Raw genomic sequence first — 10,859 nt, forward strand, 5'->3', positions numbered from 1 at the left:
ATGAACCATGTCATGAGACATCGAGGGATCACCAATTTAGTATTGGAGGGCAGCGTGGAGTGTAAAAATCGTAGAGGGAGACCAAGAGATGTATACACTAAGCAGATTCAGAAGGATGTAGGCTGCAGTAGGTACTGGGAGATGAAGAAGCTTGCACAGGTTAGAGTAGCATGGAGAGCTGCATCAAACCAGTCTCAGGACTGAAGACCACAACAACAACAACAAAAACAACAACAACAAAACTAGTTTTCGTTTGCAACATTAGCTTTGACTATTTTATTTTGTCTTCCTTCTGCATTTCCCTATATATTTTTTTCCCTAGCAGGTTTTTTGAGGTGTGTTGCGTTTTGGACTTGCGATTCACCAATAGTATATGGTCACAAACATTAATCTTCTTTGTGGCCCATCGAAGTTCTCCATTCTACTCCCTTTCACGATCCATACAACTGTCCTCATGTTCTGTTCTCTTAACGTACCTTCATTACTCAGTTTGTAGGGTACGAGAACAATTAATGAAGAAATGTTCTCGCTGTTTGGTTGTAGGGATTAAGAGAAGCTGTAGAATATCTGAGTGACTTCATCATGCAGCATCCGAAACAAGTTTGAGCCTCACATTTTATTACGGCTTTAGTTGGCTCATAAATTTTTCTTTTACCTTTGATGAGGTTCATAAAACGTAGAGGTCCTAAACGTCGCACGAGGAATGCGTCGTTATATTGAGAGTTTAATAAAAGATCAAGGAGGATTACATTCGACGCCACCTTATTTCCTCATTGCAGATAGCCATAAATGATCGCATGGACCCGGAACGAGCCCCGTAGTTTTGAATCAGGATACAGTGATCCAGTACTATGGCCGAATGGTGTAGCACATTGGTAAGACACTGGTCACGCTTTCAGCAGAATAGAATTTCAGATTGCCGTGCGGTAATCCAGATTTATAGTTAAAAGAGTACTGCTACGTAGGTCACTTCGTAAAATGTCCCAATTGGTAAAAATTTACTTTAATACTAAACGTTTCGGGTCACCCCATCGTCAGATACCTGTGGAACAGAGGATACATAGTAATGTAACAAGAGAGACAGCAATGAAATGGCGCATCACAAAAGCATCCATATGCTACGAGTAGAAAACAAATACCACATATATTGTTTAATAATCCGTAGCACGTAAGTACTCGTTTGTCACTTGACGCTGTTTGGTGGCACTAGAGGTACACAAGTAGTAGGACAAAGATCGTATGGCCCCATGTTGCATTATTGCCAAATTTATTTAAGATGACGGATCCAAGATAGTGGTGATAGATGTGGTAACATCGCATGATATCATGGCGGGAAGTTAAATTTTGGCTGGAAAAAATGGTCAATTGGGCTTCCTCCACTAATCTATCCCTCTCCCTCCCCATCCCCTCCCCCCTCCCCAAGAAAATGGCGGGAAGAACAAATTTTGGCGGGGAAAAGGTCACTTGGATTGCCTCCACTAACCTAACCCCCTCCCCTCCTTAAGAAATGGCGGGAAGTTCAAATTTTGGCGGGGAAAATAGATCTCTTGGCTATCTCCACTAACCTAAGAAAACGGTGGGAAAATTTTAGAGGGAAAATACGTCAGTTGGGCGACCTCCACTATCCTAAGTCATCCAACGACCATCTCTTCCTTGGAACAGGAGGGAAAAGGACTCAATCTGTGTCCGGCTGCTTGAGATGAGGCAGTACACTTTACTTGTTTTCAGTGGGAAGTTAGAATACTTTATGATGATGATGATGTTTGGTTTGTGGGGCGCTTAACTCCGCGATTAATAGCCCCCATAAAAATTCCCAAACTTTGCTCAATCCAATCTGGGCACTTTAATGAATGATGATGAAATGATGAGGAAAACACAAACACCCAGTCATCTCGAGGCACGTGAAAAATCCTTTACCGCGCCTGGAAAGAACACGGGACCTCGGCTCGGCAAGTGTGAACGCGACCGCGAGATCACGAGCTGCGGACTGGAACAGTTTATTTATAGTTGGATTTCGCGTAGTTTATTTATTATGCTCATACATCTCTCCCTGACATGCTTGGGGTCACACTACATACCCTACCGACCTCCAAACTGTTCGTAAATTATGAAATAATGCAGACACAGATGTAAAGACGCGTTCAGTACGCGTAAAATTGTCAAAATAATGGATATAAAACGCTATGCAAACACGCTCACTAATTATATATTGTCGAAATACTGTATTGCAGAACCTGCAGATGTTGTTTTTGTGGTTGTGGTCTTCAGTCCTGAGACTGGTTTGATGCAGCTCTCCATGATACTCTATCCTGTGCAAGCTTCTTCATTTCCCAGTACCTACTGCAGCCTACATCCTTCTGAATCTGCTTAGTGTATTCATCTCTTGGTCTCCCTATACGATTTTTACCCTCCGCGCTGCCCTCCAATAGTAAATTGGTGATCCCTCGATGTCTCAGAACATGTACTACCAACCGATCCCTTCTTGTAGTCAAATTGTGCCACAAGCTCCTCTTCTCCCCAATTCTATTCAATACCTCCTCATTAGTTATGTGATCTACCCATCTAATCTTCAGCGTTCTTCTGTAGCACCACATTTCGAAAGCTTCTATTCTCTTCTTGTCCAAACTATTTATTGTCCACGTTTCACTTCCATACGTGGCTACACTCCATACAAATACTTTCAGAAACGACTTCCCGACATTTAAATCTATACTCGATGTTAACAAATTTTTCTTCTTCAGAAACGCTTTCCTTGCCATAGCCAGTCTACATTTTATATCCTCTCTACTTCGACCACCATCAGTTATTTTGCTCTTCAAATAGCAAAACTCCTTTACTACTTTAAGTGTCTCATTTCCTAATCTAATTCACTCAGCATCACCCGACTTAATTCGACTACATTCCATTATCCTCGTTTTGGTTTTGTTGATGTTCATCTTATATCCTCGTTTCAAGACACTTTCCATTCCGTTCAACTGCTCTTCCAAGTCCTTTGCTGTCTCTGACAGAATTACAATGTCATCGGCGAACCTCAAAGTTTTTATTCCTTCACCACGGATTTTAATACCTACTCCGAACTTTTCTTTTGTTTCCTTTATTGCTTGCTCAATATACAGTTTGAATAACATCGGGGATAGGCTACAACCCTGTCTCACTCCCTTCCCAACCACTGCTTCCCTTTCATACCCCTCGACTCTTATAACTGCCATCTGATTTCTGTACAAATTGTAAATAGCCTTTCGCTCCCTGTATTTTACCCCTGCCACCTTCAGAATTTGAAAGAGATTATTCCAATCAACATTGTCAAAAGCTTTCTCCAAGTCTACAAATGCTAGAAACGTAGGTTTGCCTTTCCTTAATCTTTCTTCTAAGATAAGTCGTAGAGTCAGTATTGCCTCTCGTGTTCCAACATTTCTACGGAATCCAAACTGATCTTCCCCGAGGTCGGCTTCTATCAGTTTTTCCATTCGTCTGCAAAGAATTCGCGTTAGTATTTTGCACCTGTGGCTTATTAAACAGATAGTTTGGTAATTTTCACATCTGTCAACACCTGCTTTCTTTGGGATTGGAATTATTATATTCTTCTTGAAGTGTGAGGGTATTTCGCCTGTCTCATACATCTTGCTCACCAGATGGTAGAGTTTTGTCAGGACTGGCTCTCCCAAGGCTGTCAGTAGTTCTGATGGAATGTTGTCTACTCCGGGGGCCTGGTTTCGACTCAGGTCTTTCAGTGCTCTGTCAAACTCTTCACGCAGTATCATATCTCCCATTTCATCTTCATCTACCTCGTCTCCCATTTCCATAATATTGTTCTCAAGTAAGTCGCCCTTGTATAGACCCTCTATATACTCCTTCCACCTTTCTGCTTTCCCTGCTTTGCTTAGAATTGGGTTTCCATCAAAGCTCTTGATATTCATGCAAGTGGTTCTCCTTTCTCTAAAGGTCTCTTTAATTTTCCTGTAAGCAGTATCTATCTTACCCCTAGTGAGATAAGCCTCTACATCCTTACATTTGTCCTCTAGCCATCCTTGCTTAGCCATTTTGCACTTCCTGTCGATCTCATTTTTGAGACGTTTGTATTCCTTTTTGCCTCCTTCATTTACTGCATTTTATATTTTCTCATTTCATCAATTAAATTCAGTATTTCTTCTGTTACCCAAGGATTTCTAATAGCCCTCGTCTTTTTACATATTTGATCCTCTGCTGCCTTCACTATTTCGTCCCTCAAAGCTACCCATTCTTCTTCTACTGTATTTCTTTCCCCCAGTCCTGTCAATTGTTCCCTTATGCTCTCCCTGAAACTCTGTACAACCTCTGGTTCTTTCAGTTTATCGAGGTCCCATCTCCTTAAATTCCCACCTTTTTGCCGTTTCTTCAGTTTTAATCTACAGTTCATAACCAATAGATTGTGGTCAGAGTCCACATCTGCCCCTGGATATGTCTTACAATTTAAAACCTGGTTCCTAAATCTCTGTCTTACCATTATATAATCTATCTGATACCTTTTAGTATCTCCAGGGTTCTTCCATGTATTCAACCTTCTTTCATGATTCTTGAACCAAGTGTTAGCTATGATTAAGTTATGCTCTGCACAAAATTATACCAGGCGGCTTCCTCTTTCATTTCTCAGCCCCAATCCATATTCACCTACTATGTTTCCTTCTCTCCCTTTTCGTACTCTCGAATTCCAGTCACCCATGACTATTAAATTTTCGTCTCCCTTCACTACCTGAATAATTTCTTTTATCTCATCATACATTTCATCAATTTCTTCGTCATCTGCAGAGCTAGTTGGCATATAAACTTGTACTACTGCAGTAGGCGTGGGCTTCGTGTCTATCTTGGCCACAATAATGCGTTCACTATGCTGTTTGTAGTAGCTTACCCGTACTCCTATTTTTTATTCATTATTAAACCTACACCTGCTTTACCCCTATTTGAGTTTGTATTTATAGCCCTGTATTCACCTGACCAAAAGTCTTGTTCCTCCTGCCACCGAATTTCACTAATTCCCACTATATCTAACTTTAACCTATCCATTTCCCTTTTTAAATTTTCTAACCTACCTGCCCGATTAAGGGATCTGACATTCCACGCTCTGATCCGTAGAACGCCAGTTTTCTTTCTCCTGATAACGACGTCCTCTTGAGTAGTCCCCGCCCGGAGATGCGAATATTTTACTCAAGAGGACGCCATCATCATTTAATCATACAGTAAAGTTGCATGCCCTCGCGAAAAATTACGGCTGAGGTTTCCCCTTGCTTTCAGCCGTTCGCAGTACCAGAACAGCAAAGCCATTTTGGTTAGTGTTACAGGGTCAGATCAGTCAATCATCCAGACTGTTGCCCCTGCAACAACTGAAGAGGCTGCTGCCCCTCTTCAGGAACCACGCGTTTGTCTGGCCTCTCAACGCGGTACACTGGTTCACAGACATGTTCGCTACATGTAAAATTGTCAAAGAATAATGCATGTATAACGAACTGCAAAAACACTCACAACGCCTAAACAGACGAAAATAATGCAGTGCACAAACACTCAGTGCATGTAAAAAAGCTTTCGAACTATTCCTAAGTAATTTGACCGCAACGTATCATAAGGGTAAGAAAAGGGGGTTGCTATGCGTTCAACTATCTAGTTTCAACTACTTTTCAAGGTCATCCATCCATACACTTCCACATCCGAAATACATACACATAGATTGTTGTATATAGAAAATGTCTTAGGGTTTTTGGTAGGTTAGCGAATAAGACAGGTAAATATTCTCGTACAAATTATAACATTAAATTTTGCATATACATTTACACAAACAAAAACTCTTTCCTTATTTTTGTTAGGTGTAGGTTCAATAATGTCCAATTTAATTTATAAACTATGACTTAATCCACATCCGAATCATCTATTGCTTTCTCCAACCAGTAATTAGACTGGTACAAAGAAGATATATTCTAGAATTCAAATACATATCTATTTTTTTTTGTCCTGTGAGATAATAGTTACAGCCATAAAACCAGTTACTCAGTTCCTTCCTGCAGTTCTTCTAGGTGAGAGCATTCGGGGATTTTAGTTTTTCCTTGTGTCTCCTCCGTGACGCTATTGTTAAAGCGTCCGACGTCTTCCTGTCTGTATGTCGGCAACTCTTCTACTCCACATTCTTGGGAGATTCCTGTATAGAACTTTAAGCTTACAACATTTGCAAACGAGTGTCCATTAAGTGTAGTTATTCCATCAGTTTTAAAATCGGCAAATGGCTGTTCTGTTGCTAGGTGGACAACATCCAGCTCGCCACACTTAGATAGAACGCAATCATCCTTTTTAAGCAGACCCAAATGGGAATAGAGCTTGAAAACCACATTTTTCGTGTATTCGGTAATATAGTAAATGTTCTCGATTCCATTGATTTCGACCTGTACTCCAACACGTGACCAGTTCCCATTGCTGTTTACTGTAAATACCAATATTTTGTATTCCCCTTCGTGGTCAGATTTTTCCATTCAGTGTGTTTAAATTCGTATGCAAACCTGGCCTGCACATCCGTAATAGCATCTTCTTTTCCAATTGCAGCTTATATTCTTCCTTTATGGCAGTTGTGTTTCTCCATATACTCCAGTTTCCTTTTCTTTACTTCAAGGACCTCCATTTACAGTTTTTTATCCGTACACTTAACACGTTAACGGCACTTAAAGGAGTAATTTCTTTAATGGGGAATAGATTAAATCTGTTTGATATAATGGTCCTTTTTCTTAAGACTTGGGGAATAACCTTATTTGTAGGAACTAGTCCCAATTAGGCGATATCTATATCGGACGGTATTGTGGAGAACAGTGTTCTAGACTGCTTTAACGTATTACTTCTTCGTAATACTTATATTGTCTTTCTTTGAGTCAGAGTTAAGAACCTCCAAACAGTTTACTGGTAGGTAATTAACTTATACACTTAAACAGCTTTGCACTGGGCCGAACACACGATACATTGTGTAGTTGTATATTGTAGCCTTCAGCTTTGTAATGCCATGCTCCTTAGCCAAAGAAGACGTAAAAGTTTCTCGTAGGCGCGTGTCTAAACTTTATAAAATCTATGATTACCAGTAAGAACGTTTACTCCTAGACTCGTGATTTGGCATATAAATTTATTATACACCTTTACAATTGCAGATCATCCATGTTAAACAGCTGTCTTATCGTTTTCCATCACTCACATGGAGCTTCTCTGACGGTCTCCTTCCATGCAGAAGGCGTGGGTTGGTATTAGTCGCACATCCCCATTTTATTAAAAATTTCGGCAAAGTCTTGTGTTATGTCTAGATCCGAAAGGTAATAATCTTCTACAAGTAGCTGCTGCAATATTACAGCCAACTCCTCCATTAGACCATCCAATTTAACGGTCAGCTAATTCCACTTTATACGGTATAGCCACATGATTTTTGTATTTCTTAGAAATGGTTTCCAGTGCTTTCTTGCCGATTTTATGCGATATTGTTCTTGCTGTCACACTGTCACCTCCATGTAGGAGAAATGGTAGCTTCGCCTTGACACCACGTCTTGCAGTGACAAAACTGGAGAATTTACTTCGTAGATAATAGTTAAATGAGCCACACATCTCCTTCTTTAACATTACAGATTGCCCCTCTCTAACTGCTCCTGACAGTCGCCAGGAACACAGATTTTAACTACCATAGTGTTATCGAAAAACTGTTCTGTTATAGAAGTAAGCACGTTTAAATTATTCTTGCTAAGGAGGGTACCATTTCGGTATAATTTACGTTGCCAATGTCAGAAACAAGATTATCCAGATTTTCCAGTCGTAACCATAAACCAAAGCATCGTCCTCCTCCCTAATAGCTGAGGCATGTTAACCCTTTCACTGCTCCAGACGTAAATATACGCTAATCGTTTCAGTGCTCCAGACGTATATATACTATTTGCTATAAAAAATACTTACAGCGGTTCCCTGCTACAGTCGTACAGTTACGTATAACGCCGACAATCGGGCCAGCGAGTCGGAAGTAACTGTTGAATGCTGAATTCTCTTTCTACTGAGTTTATTCGTATCGCTACATTACCTAGTTTGTGTGCGGCCGATTCCGCATTACCGAATAAAATGACGCGACGTTACCGCCCGTTTACAGACGATGAGCTGCTGAGTATTATAAAACAAAGTGACGACGAGATCATTATGACCAATCCAGCTTATTATGGGTGGATAGATAATAACGACAACGAGCTGGCAGATAAATCTGTCACCACAAATATAAAAAAAAATATTTGTGAACCAACAAACGTTGAACCAGTAAATGCAGATCCAGATTTTGATGTTATCGTCGATTCTTTCTCCTGTTCCGAAGAAGAGCCTGAGCGTATGCTTGAGAAATCACCTAAGAGACACAAAACAAAACAGTTGATTTAGCCGGCCGCGGTGGTCTAGCGGTTCTAGGCGCTCAGTCTGGAACCGCGCGACTGATACGGTCGCAGGTTCGAATCCTGCCACGGGCATGGATGTGTGTGATGTCCTTAGGTTAGTTACGTTTAATTAGTTCTAATTTCTAGGGGACTAATGACCACAGATGTTAAGTCCCATAGTGCTCAGAGCCATTTGAACCATTTTTGAACCAGTTGATTTAAATGGAAAGACTCTGATTTGGACCCTAAAGTGCATAATTTCGATAACAGTGCTTCCGGTTGCAAAATCGTCAATTTAGATGATGTATGTACTGTATATGACTGCTTCCAAGTTTTTTTTAGCCAAGAAATTGTGAACTACATACCTGAGCAATGTAATTTATATTATGAACACCTTTGCAATGATGCCAGTGAAAAATCAAGACTGCGACGTTGGAAAAGACACAAACAGTGACGAAGTTTACTGTTTCCTTGCTGTAAATTTTCTGATGGCTCGAATGAGAAAAAATGAAATAAACAGTTATTTGACCAATGATCAGTTACTGTCTACTCCGATGTTTGCGCAAATCATGCCGAGAGATAGATATCTTCTGTTACTTAGAATGCTACATTTTGAAACACGTATGTAACGTAGCAGCGATGGTGAGGCACGTTAAAATCTTTGACCAGAGAGCCTTTTATCGTGGTTAGTCTGCGCTTGACCGCGCCAGTGTTGCGAGCAGTACGCGAGTAGCAGTAGGCCAGGGCAGTCTGTCGATAGCAGTAGTTCAGTTCAGTTGCGTCCAGCAGTACGCTGGTAGTCGTCATGCAGAGCAGTCGGTCAGTAGTAGCAGCCCAGTGCGGTTGTGTGATGTAGTCTGTCGGCAGTAGTGGTCTAGTCCTGTCACGGTCGCGAGCGGGACGCAGTCGGCGAGCGTCGACATGGCATTCTGGTCAAGATGCTGAATGAGGTATATTGTTAATGTAGGTAATCATCAGATAATGTAAAGTTTATTTATTGTAATTAATTTCCAACAAGTGCCCCAATAATAATTTTGATTTCAAAGCAATTTTTAACCCAAAAAAAATCATTTAATTACGATTTCCTTTATTTCCCTTAAAGAAAAGTTTCAGTTAAATTTCAAAAAAAAAAAAAATATATATATATTATTTGCAATGCAGTTCCTCCAAGTCGTGGGCAACAATAAGAGCAGAAATTTGACATGCAGTTATACTGAGGTAAGACTTTAATTCTGATTGTTTTGCACAGGGCCAAAGACCGATATTTCGGTTTAATTGAATTATCATTATCACTGAGATTTTCTTATCACTGAATTGTTTTTCATTATTTTTGTGAGAGCTTACACCTTGAGTCAGATTGCGATTCTCATTTTTATTGTCATTAAATTTAATTGCTAGGGAGGTTACGTTTGGCTCCCATTCATTTATTATTTCTGTCTTTAAAATTTCAGTGGAGAGGTTACACTTAGCGCAATGTCCATTAGCATTCTTAAATAATATTGTCATTTTTTTAAAATTTTTGTGGAGAGGTTACACTTGGCGACACCCAGTCCAGGATCGTATTTCGTTGAGAGTCTTTTGAGCAACAGTCAGATATCTGCTCTTATTTGCTTAAATATAATTAGGATTTGGCGCAACGCTTTTATTAACTTGTGACTTTCTTTCTACAGGTCAACGGCAATTCGTTGCTCTGTTGTATTTGTGTTGCTTTTGCATTGTGCTTATTTATTTTGTGAAAAATTTTGACTATTGTAAAAATGCCGCGAAAGACTGTGAATAGTGTATCGCGAGGTATTGTGAATGAAATTACCGACTTAAACAGCGTGATCGATAGTAATTGTGACACGCAGTGTAATGATGACAATCCTGCGTTCACTGACAATCAATGCATTCCAACTACCAATAATGATGTAGATCTTAATGATGAACAAACGAACTCAATTGTCTCGTCTGTTAATTTGACGACAATTGATGACGCGGGACGCTCTATTGCAATGAGCGCTGCCGAGCTTAACACACCCGATTTGGAAAATTCAAGTAACGTACAGACAAATATTTTTAATGAAAATGAACAAGCTACACAAAGTACGCCGGAGTTATTTAATTCCGAAATAGTGAATGAGAGTGTACATTTGACAGGGAAAGCTTTTTGTGAACCAAAGAATGACCAAATGGTCACACAAAACGTGACAATTGCATGTACTCCATCACAGAGTACTGAGAATGCAACAGCTACTTTAAGTTTGGATCAATTTATGACGATAATGCTACAGTTTAAGAGCGAACGTAGTGTAGATATCAAACAACAGAGTGAGAAAACAGACAACAATTTCAGACAACAGAGTGAAGATTTCAGAAAACTTAGCGAACAGATCAGACAACAGAGTGAAAGTTTCGACAACCATTTCAAACAACTTAGAGAAACAATTGATAAAAGTTTCGAACTCACAAGCGAAAGACAAG

Source organism: Schistocerca serialis, chromosome 4, assembly GCF_023864345.2.
Source record: "Schistocerca serialis cubense isolate TAMUIC-IGC-003099 chromosome 4, iqSchSeri2.2, whole genome shotgun sequence".
Lineage (NCBI taxonomy): Eukaryota > Metazoa > Arthropoda > Insecta > Orthoptera > Acrididae > Schistocerca > Schistocerca serialis.